The sequence below is a fragment of the Arachis stenosperma genome, chromosome 9 (assembly GCF_014773155.1).
Source record: "Arachis stenosperma cultivar V10309 chromosome 9, arast.V10309.gnm1.PFL2, whole genome shotgun sequence".
NCBI lineage: Eukaryota > Viridiplantae > Streptophyta > Magnoliopsida > Fabales > Fabaceae > Arachis > Arachis stenosperma.
Genome location: NC_080385.1, coordinates 90,401,594 through 90,412,032, shown reverse-complemented (window position 1 = coordinate 90,412,032; position 10,439 = coordinate 90,401,594). Strand labels below are relative to the sequence as shown.

The 10,439-nt window shown below is 39.9% G+C and overlaps 1 non-coding gene across 1 annotated transcript; it reads right to left on the bottom strand.

The window, feature by feature from the left end:
• Positions 1-7,983: 7,983 nt before the first annotated feature.
• LOC130953790 (small nucleolar RNA R71) lies at positions 7,984-8,091 on the bottom strand. Its single transcript, XR_009075951.1, has one exon. It is a non-coding gene; the product is annotated as a small nucleolar RNA R71 (small nucleolar RNA).
• Between the last annotated feature and the right edge of the window lie 2,348 nt (positions 8,092-10,439).

Below are 10,439 nucleotides of genomic sequence, written 5' to 3'. Positions count from 1 at the left end.
AGGTCGATCCCACGAGGATTGATGGATTAAGCAACAATAGTATTTGATAGGCTTAGTTAGGCAAGCAGAAATTGGTTTTGAGATATTCGAAAGGTTTAAATTCAAACTCAGAATATAAAAAGGATAGACAAATAAATAAATTGGGAATAATATAATGAGAAAATAGTTAAGGTTTCAGAGTTATCTATTTTTACGGATTTACTTTTCTTACTAACTATTTTAATTATGTAGGATTTAATTTATGGCAAACTATATGTGACTAGACCCTAATTCCTTAGACCTTCCTAGTCTCCTCTAAAATTCATTAGCTGCCAATTTCTTGGTCAATTAATTCCAATTAGAAGGTGAAGTTCAAATTCCAGTTTAAATGCCACAAAAATTCTAATTACCCAAAAATAAAAGGATTATATGTCACGTATCCCGTTAAATCCAGATGATTAAAATTTAGGAGAAATTGTTTTCAAGCTGTTGTTCAAGTATAGAGCTTTTCCAAGTTATACAAGAACTCAAATAGAAAGAGGGTCATACTTCCGTTCCACCCAAATTCATAAGATAAAGAACGAAAACAATTCTTAAATATAAATTCACAATATAAATTAAAATAGAAAAAGCAATAAAATCAATCCATACAAATAGACAGAGCTCCTAACCTTAACAATGGAGGATTAGTTGCTCATGGAATGTTAGATGTAAATTTGTATAGAATTCTCTAATGGAATCCCCCTAATGGACTCTGAGATCCTCTAATAGAAGAGGAGTCTCCCCTATTTATAACTAATCCTAATTAATTTAAAATCTAATATCTAAAATTAAGATAATATCTTTTCCTAAAAGATAAGATTTGAATTTAAATTTGAATTAATTAACAGAATTTCAGTTGATGGGTGGGGACCACTTGATTTGTCCATTCTGCAGCTTTTAATCTGTGTTTTCTGGACTGGAAACTGGGTTAAAACAGCCCAGAATTTGCCCCCAGCGTCATTTGTATTTTTGCAGATCGCGCATGTGACGCGTCCGCGTCATCCATGCGTTCGCGTCATTTGTGCATATTCCAGTCCACGCGATCGCGTCAGGCACGCGATTGCGTCATTGTGATTTCTTCATTCCACGCGGTCGCGTGTGCCATGCGTCCGCGTCGGTCTTCGCTGGTCATCTCTTTGGTTTCTTCTTTTTCTCTACAGAAACTTCATCAAATCCATCCGAATGCTACCTAAAATAAATAAAATTACACAGAACTCAAAATAGCATCCATAGTGGCTAAAATATAATTAATTCTTAATTAAACTCAACAAATTAGATGCAAATTCACTAGGAAAAGATAGACAAGATGCTCACGCATCACAACACCAAACTTAAACTGTTGCTTGTCATCAAGCAACCAAAACTAATATAGGTTTAGGATGTGAATTTGCATGAGAATGAGAGTTCGATTAAGCTCATGTCTCTTTTTATAGTGGGGTTTATAACTGTAATCCTGAATAGGTTTGGCATCTCACTCTCCTTTGAATCAAGAATGTTATTGTCATTCGGAATTAGAATCCGGATAATATTATGAATTCTCTGATATTTTCATTTCAGTTTAATCCTTGAACACAGAAAAATTTATTTTAATTTATTTATTTTTTTCTTTGGTGCTTTGCACCTTGAGCCTAGCCGTGACTTTAAATGTTTTGTCTCAAGCTTTACTTGACACAGAAACACCACAAGCACTTAACTGGGGAACTCTCTCTGAGTTCTGATTTTTCTTTTAATTACTCCCAGACAGTGGTGCTCAAAGCCTTTGGCATACTCTGTTAAACGCACTTGGTCTCGACTCTAAGTGTTCTGTCTCAAGGATTACTTGACACAATCACACCACAAGCATATGACTAGGGAAACAACTCTTTGAGCTTTTAATCATGTCTGACCTCCCTAGTCATTAATGCTCAGAGCCTTGGACCTTGCTTTTATTATTATTTGTTTTTATATAATGATTTTTTCTTTTGCTATTTCTTTTGCTTCAAGGATTAAATTTTTGTTTATTTCAGAGAAGTCATAATAATTCTCTAAATTCCGGTTCCTTATACATCAATATCCCTTAATTCAAATTCAAATATGCACTGTTCATAACATGCATTCAAAAATTACAGAAAATACCACCACATTTAAGTAAATGAGACTATTCTTAGAATTACACTCAATTTCTCATGCAATACATCACTTCTTTTTCTTTTCTTTTTTTAGATTCAAGTTCAGTGAGTGGTACATGAAAATCCTTTTCAGCATTAAAGAAATTAAAATAAAAAAAACTAGTCCTAGAATTCTAACTAATAAAAAATCATGCGACAAACAAAGCAAAATAGCAGAAAGCCAGAACATAACATAGCAAAAAGAGGGGAGGAATAAAAATGAAAGGAACTCAACCACCTTAGTTATCCTAGCGGTCGCTTTATTCTTCAGGTTGTGCTCCTCCGTGAAGATGATTCGTCTCCCTTTTGTGCCAGAAAACCAATAAGCGCAGCGTCCAACAACACCAAACTTAAAGATTTGCTTGTCCTCAAGCAAATAAGAAATGAAAATAGAAGAGACAAATATTATGAAGAGAGAAAAATAAAAGGATAAAAGAATAAGAGAGAATTAGGATTAGGAGAGAGAGAGAAAAAGAAAACTGGGCGGCGAACTAGTGTGGCGCAAGCGACGCGAACGCGTGGTGCACGCGGTCGCGTGGGTCGCACCTTTCCAAAACGACGCGGAAGCGTCAGGCACGCGATCGCGTGCCCTGGATTTCATGCTATTCGCGCGAAGCCAGCAGCGTGCCCGCGCGACTTTCTGTTTGCATGGCTTGGGATGCCTATTTTCATACGACGCGATAGCGTCGGTCACGCTAACGCGTGGATGGCCATTTGTGCAATCGACGCGATCGCATCGGTCACACGTCCGCGTGACCAATTCCGTGCGTTTAGCACAACTCTTGCCCCAAGCCAGCATAACTCTCTGCCCAAACACTCTTATATGTCGATTTCGCAGGTCACGCGTCCGCGTCAGTGATGCGGCCGCGTGAATGGCGAAAAATCACAAGCAACGCGATCGCGTGGGCTTGGTTGTGCGAAAGGCTCCATTCTCGCGCCACTCCCGCGCAACTTTCTGTCAAATTTATTTTTCACACACATCCATCTGACGCGAATGCGTCAGCGACGCTTTCGCGTCGTGTGTGCATTTTTTTTTGAAATATAGCTTGAGGTGTTCGGTTCCTGAGATAAGATAGCTGCATGGTCAGAATATTAGTAAGAACTCAATAAAAATAAAATAAATGCGAAAACTACTACTACGAAAAACAACTAAGAATGAAAAGAAACGATCATACCACGGTGGGTTGTCTCCCACCAAGCACTTTTAGTTAAAGTCCTTAAGTTGGACATGTGGTGATCTCCTTGTCATGGTGGCTTGTGCTTGTACTGATCCAGGAATCTCCACAAATGTTTGTAATTCCAATGGCTACCGGGATCCCAAACCAGGCGTATAACGCCTTTGAGCAAATTGAAGCAAGTGATAGGGCCCCAAGAGAGTTGATTGTGGGAATGAATTCCAGGGTCCCAAATCTTGCTTTTACGTCCGTCTTCTTGTGGATCACCATTATTTCCACCTGGTGGCAAGCAATCTGAATTCTCACAGAGACATCCAAACAACCTTCTAGACCCATTCAAATTAGCTCTACACCAATCCTTGCACTTTAATTTGGAGCATGCAATCATATTGAACCTTGCTTGATAACTCTTACCATTAACCATCTCCCTCTTACTCTTAATGCCACAAAGAGCTCTAAGTTGACCATCCGTCTCTAGTAGCCCATATTCAAGTGGGAAGGTAAGGATTAAGGATAGGAATTTTACCCACTTGAATGTTGTATTGGATGGTGATGGCGTTGGAAGAGGTCTTGCAAGCTCCACTCCCTTGTGTTCTTCTTTGAATTCTTCTAATTCTTTGCAAGCTTTCTCAATTTTAACCTCTTCTTCTTGGTAGCTGTTGATGAGCGGATAATTTGTATACTTTTTGGCATTGCTTTTAGTATGTTTTTGATATGATATAGTTAGTTTTTAGTATATTTTTATTAGTTTTTAGTGAAAATTCACTTTTATGGACTTTACTATGAGTTTGTGTGTTTTTCTGTGATTTCAGGTATTTTCTGGCTGAAATTGAGGGACCTGAGCAAAAATCTGATCCAGAGACTCAAAAGGACTGCAGATGCTGTTGGATTCTGACCTCCCTGCACTCGAAGCGGATTTTCTGGAGCTACAGAAGCCCAATTGGCGCGCTCTCAACGGCGTTGGAAAGTAGACATCCTGGGCTTTCCAGCAATATATAATAGTCCATACTTTGCCCAAGATTTGATGGCCCAAACCGGCGTTCAAAGTCACCTCAAGAAATCCCAGCGTTAAACGCTGGAACTGGCACCCAAATGGGAGTTAAACGCCCAAACTGGCACAAAAGCTGGCGTTTAACTCCAAGAAGAGTCTCTACACGAAATTGCTTCATTGCTCAGCCCAAGCACACACCAAGTGGGCCCGGAAGAGGATTTTTATGTCATTTACTCATTTCTGTACACCCTAGGCTACTAGTTTCTTATAAGTAGGACCTTTTACTATTGTAATAAGAGAGCTTTTGATCATGTTTTGATGATTAAACCCTCTTTGGGAGGCTGGCCATTCAGCCATGCCTAGACCTTGTTCTTATGTATTTTCAACGGTGGAGTTTCTACACACCATAGATTAAGGTGTGGAGCTCTGCTGTACCTCGAGTATTAATGCAATTACTATTGTTCTTCCATTCAATTCCACTTGTTCTTTTACCAAGATATCACTTGTTCTTCAACATGATGAAGGTGATGATTGACGCCCATCACCATTCTCACCCATGAACAAGGTGACTGACAACCATTCTTGTTCTACAAGCATCTGAGGCTTAGTGAATATCTCTTGGATTTCTGATTGCACGATGCATGGTTGATCGCCTGACAAACGAGTGCTCGCCTGACGAACGAGCCAGCCATTCCGTGAGATCAGAGTCTTCGTGGTATAGGCAAGAACTGATGGCAGCATTCAAGAGAATCCGGAAGGTCTAACCTTGTCTGTGGTATTCTGAGTAGGATCCAATGATTGAATGACTGTGACGTGCTTCAAACCTGTAACCTACTGGGCGTTAGTGACAGACGCAAAAGAGTTATTCTATTCCGGTAGGGGAGGGAACCAAACCGGTGATTGGCAGCACTGTGACAGAGTGTGTGCATTAGCTTTCACTGCGCGGATGGGAGGTAGCTGCTGACAACAGTGAGACCCTATACGAGCTTGCCATGGAAAGGAGTAAGAAGGGTTGGATGAAGACAGTAGGAAAGCAGAGAGACGGAAGGGAAGGCATCTTCATGCGCTTATCCGAAGTTCCTACCAATGAATTACATAAGTATCACTATCTTTATCTTTTATGTTATTTTCGTTCATCACCATATATATCTGAGTTTGCCTGACTAAGATTTACAAGATGACCATAGCTTGCTTCAATACTAACAATCTCCGTGGGATCGACCCTTACTCACGTAAGGTTTATTACTTGGACGACCCAGTGCACTTGCTGGTTAGTTGTGCGAAGTTGTGTAATGCCATGGTATTGAGCGCACCAAGTTTTTGGAGCCATTACCAGGGATTATGAGAGTTGTGAAAAAGTATAGTTCACAATTTCGCATGTCAAGTTTTTGGCGCCGTTGCCGGGATTGTTCTAGTTTTGGGCAAGCCTTTGGTAACATCAGTGCCAAGATCCGGCAACAACATCAAATTTTTGGTGTTATTGCCCGGGATTGTTCAGGCTGGACAACTGACGGTTCATCTTGTTGCTTAGATTAGGTATTTTTTTTTTCGAAATTCTTGAAGATGAATTCTAGAGTTTCATGATGATTTGTTGAAATCTGGCTGGCTGAGAAGCCATGTCTAATCTGATTGGACCGAGGTTTCAACTTATCACCACAAGAGCTTGTTGATTTCGTATCAATCTTGCTTTTGGAGCAGTGATTTGCTAAGGCTTGGCTGACCTTTGGTCATGTCTAGTGTTTTGGACCGAAGCTTTCTTTGGAAGCTTGGCTGGCTGTGAAGCCATGTCTAATTCCTGGACCGGAGTCTTAGACTAGCATTGCACTGATTCCTGGAATCCTCATTAAGAATTTTGATACCTTCCTTTTCCACTTAATTTTCGAAAAAACACAAAAAAATTAAAAAAATAAAAAAAAACCATAAAATCCAAAAATACTTCTTGTTTGAGTCTAGAGTCTCATCTTAAGTTTGGTGTCAAATGCATGTTTTTGTTACATTTTTCGAATCCATGCATATATTTCTTGTTTTGATCTTTAAATTCTATTGACTTGAGTGTTCATGTGTCTCATATAGTGTCAGTAGCACACAAACTGCTAAGTTTGGTGTCTTGCATGCATTGTTATTTGATTCTTGTTGCATTTTGATTATAAAAAAATCCAAAAATATTTTTTAATTTGTGTCTTTTCAAGTCAATGATATAAGGGATTGAAGATTCAGAACACACTGCAGAGGAATTATACAGAAAAAGCTGAGCATTCAAAAATGCCCAGTGAAGAAGGCAGACTGGCGTTTAAACGCCAGCCAGGGCACCTGGTTGGGCGTTTAACGCCCAAAAAGGTAGCATTTTGGGCGTTAAACGCCAGAATGTATACCATTCTGGGCGTTTAACGCCAGGATGGTGCTAGGGGGAAGATTTTGTTTTCAAATCAATTTTTTTCAAGTTTTTCTAAATCAAATCTTTTTCAAATCATATCTTTTCAATCAAATGTTTTCAAAATCAATTTCTTTCCTTTTTCAAAGATACTTACTAACAATTAATGATTTGATTGAACATCTCAAATTTGATGCCTTTTCTGTTGAGAAAGGTTTAATGTTTGAATCATATCTTTTCTTGTTAGGCAAGTCATTAATTTTCAAAATCATATCTTTTTCAAATTGTTTTCAAATCATATCTTCTAAAATTGTTTTCAAATCATATCTTCTCAATCACATCTTTTTAAAACCATAACTTTTCAATCAAATCTTTTTAACCTCATCTTTTTCAAAATAGTTTTCAATCAAATCTTTTTGACTTCTAATTTCAAGATCTTTTTCAAAAATCACTTGATTTCTCTTCCACTTTCAATTTTCGAAAATTATCAATCAAATTTTCAAAATGTTTTCAAAATCTTTTAATTGAATTTTCGAAAATCCTCTTCCCTCCTTCTCACATCCTTCTATTTATGGAGTACCACTCCTTCTAAATGCACAATTCGAACCTTATCTAATTAAAGTTCGAATTCTTCTTCCCCTTCTTCTTTCTATTTCTCTTTTCCTCTGACATTTCAAGGAATCTCTATACTGTGACATAGAGGATTCCATATTTTCTTGTTCTCTTCTCTTTCATATGAGCAGGAGCAGAGACAAAGGCATTCTTGTTAAAGCTGACCCTGAACCCGAAAGGACCTTGAAGAGAAAGCTAAAAGAAGCCAAAGCACAACTCTCTTTAGAGGACCTGACCGAATTCTTCAAGGAAGAAGAACCCATGGCAGCCGAAAACAACAACAATGCCAACAATGCAAGGAAGGTGCTGGGTGACTTTACTGCACCTACTCCTGATTTTTATGGGAGAAGCATCTCTATCCCTGCCATTGGAGCAAACAACTTTGAGCTTAAGCCTCAATTAGTTTCTCTAATGCAACAGAATTGCAAGTTCCATGGACTTCCAATGGAAGATCCTCATCAGTTTTTAGCTGAATTCTTGCAAATCTGTGACACAGTCAAGACTAATGGGGTTAACCCTGAGGTCTACAGACTGATGCTATTCCCTTTTGCTGTAAGAGACAGAGCTAGAATATGGTTGGATTCTCAACCTAAAGAAAGCCTGGACTCTTGGGAAAAGCTAGTCAATGCCTTCTTGGCGAAGTTCTTTCCACCACAAAGATGGAGTAAGCTTAGAGTGGAAGTCCAAACCTTCAGACAGAAGGATGGAGAATCCCTCTATGAAGCTTGGGAAAGATACAAGCAATTAATCAGAAAATGTCCTTCAGACATGCTTTTTGAATGGAGCATCATAGGTATTTTCTATGATGGTCTCTCTGAACTATCCAAGATGTCTTTGGATAGCTCTGCTGGAGGATCTCTTCATCTGAAGAAGACGCCTGCAGAAGCTCAAGAGCTGATTGAAATGGTTGCAAATAACCAATTCATGTACACTTCTGAAAGGAATCCTGTGAATAATGGGACTAGTCAGAAGAAAGGAGTTCTTGAGATTGATGCTCTGAATGCCATACTGGCTCAGAATAAGATATTGACTCAACAAGTCAATTTGATTTCTCAAAGTCTGTCTGGAATGCAAAATGCACCAAACAGTACTAAGGATGCTTCATTTGAGGAAGAAGCTTATGATCCTGAGAACCCTTCCATGGAAGAGGTGAATTACCTAGGAGAACCCTATGGAAATACCTACAATTCTTCATGGAGAAATCACCCAAATCTCTCATGGAAGAATCAAGAGAGACCTCAACAAGGTTTCAATAACAATAATGGTGGAAGAAACAGGTTTAGCAATGGCAAGCCTTTTCCATCATCTTCTCAGCAACAGACAGAGAGTTCTAAGCAGAATACTTCTGACTTAGCAACAATGGTCTCTGATCTAATAAAGACCACTCAAAGTTTCATGAATGAAACAAGGTCCTCCATCAGAAATTTGGAAGGACAAGTGGGTCAGCTGAGCAAGAAAATTTCTGAACTCCCTCCTAGTACTCTCCCAAGTAATACAGAAGAAAATCCAAAAGGAGAGTGCAAAGCCATAACCATGGCCGAATGTGGAGAGGAAAGAGAGGAGGAGGACGCCACTGAGGAAGACCTCAGTGGGCGTGTACCAATCTCCTCTGAGTTCCAATGGGAATCTGAGGCTCAAAATGAGACCATAGAGATTCCATTGGACTTACTTCTGCCATTCATGAGCTCTGATAAGTATTCTTCCTCTGAAGAGGATGAGTATGTTACTGAAGAGCAAGTTGCTAAATACCTTGAAGCAATCATGAAACTGAATGACAAGTTATTTGGAAATGAGACTTGGGAGGATGAACCTCCCTTGCTCACCAAAGAACTGGATGACTTGTCTAGGCAGAAACTGCCTCAAAAGAAGCAGGATCCTGGGAAGTTTTCTATACCTTGTACCATAGGCACCATGACCTTCAAGAAAGCCTTGTGTGACTTAGGGTCAAGTGTAAACCTCATGCCCCTCTCTGTAATGGAGAAATTAGGGATCTTAGAGGTGCAAGCTGCAAGAATCTCATTAGAGATGGCAGACAACTCAAGAAAACAAGCTCATGGACTTGTAGAGAATGTTTTGGTGAAGATTGAAGACCATTACATCCCTACTGACTTCATAGTCCTAGAGACTGGGAAGTGCATGGATGAATCCATCATCCTTGGCAGACCCTTCCTAGCCACAGCAAAGGCTGTGATTGATGTTGATAGAGGAGAGTTGATCATTCAAGTGAATGAAGAATCCTTGGTGTTTAAGGCCCAAGGACATCCCTCTATCATCATGGAGAGGAAGCATGAAGAGCTTCTCTCAAAACAGAGCCAAGCAGAGCCCCCACAGTCAAACTCTAAGTTTGGTGTTGGGAGGCCACAACCAAACTCTAAGTTTGGTGTTGAACCCCCACATTCAAACTCTAAGTTTGGTGTTGGGAGGTTCCAACACGGTTCTGAGCATTTCTGAGGCTCCATGAGAGTCCTCTGTCAAGCTAATGACATTAAAGAAGCGCTTGTTGGGAGGCAACCCAATGTTTTATAGTTAACTATTTTCTTTTGTTATTTTATCTTTTTTGTAGGTTGATGATCATAAGAAGTCACAAAAACAATGAAAAAAGCAAAAACAGAATGAAAAACAGGAAGAAAAATAGCACACCCTGGAGGAGAAGAAACTGGCGTTCAAACGCCAGTAATGTTAGCTGTTGGGCGTTTAACGCCCAGTCTGGCACCATTCTGGGCGTTTAACGCCAGAAAGGGGCACCAGACTGGCGTTAAACGCCAGTAAAGGGCAAGAACCTGGCGTTAAACGCCAGGAATGGGCACCAACCCGGCGTTTAACGCCAGAAATGGCTCAAAACGTGATTTTGAGCCACATTTGGTGCAGGGATGACTTTTCCTTGACACTACAGAATCTGTGGACCCCACAGGACCCTACCATCACTCTCTCTCTTCTTCCCCCATTCACCAATCACCTCAACACCTCTTCCCCAAAAACCCCTCACCTATCAAATCCCATCTTTCTCTTCACCACTCACATCCATCCTTCATAAAACCCCACCAACCTCACCCTTCAAATTCAAACCACTTTCCCTCCCAAACCCCCCCTCTTGGCCGAACACACCACCTTCCCCCTCTTCC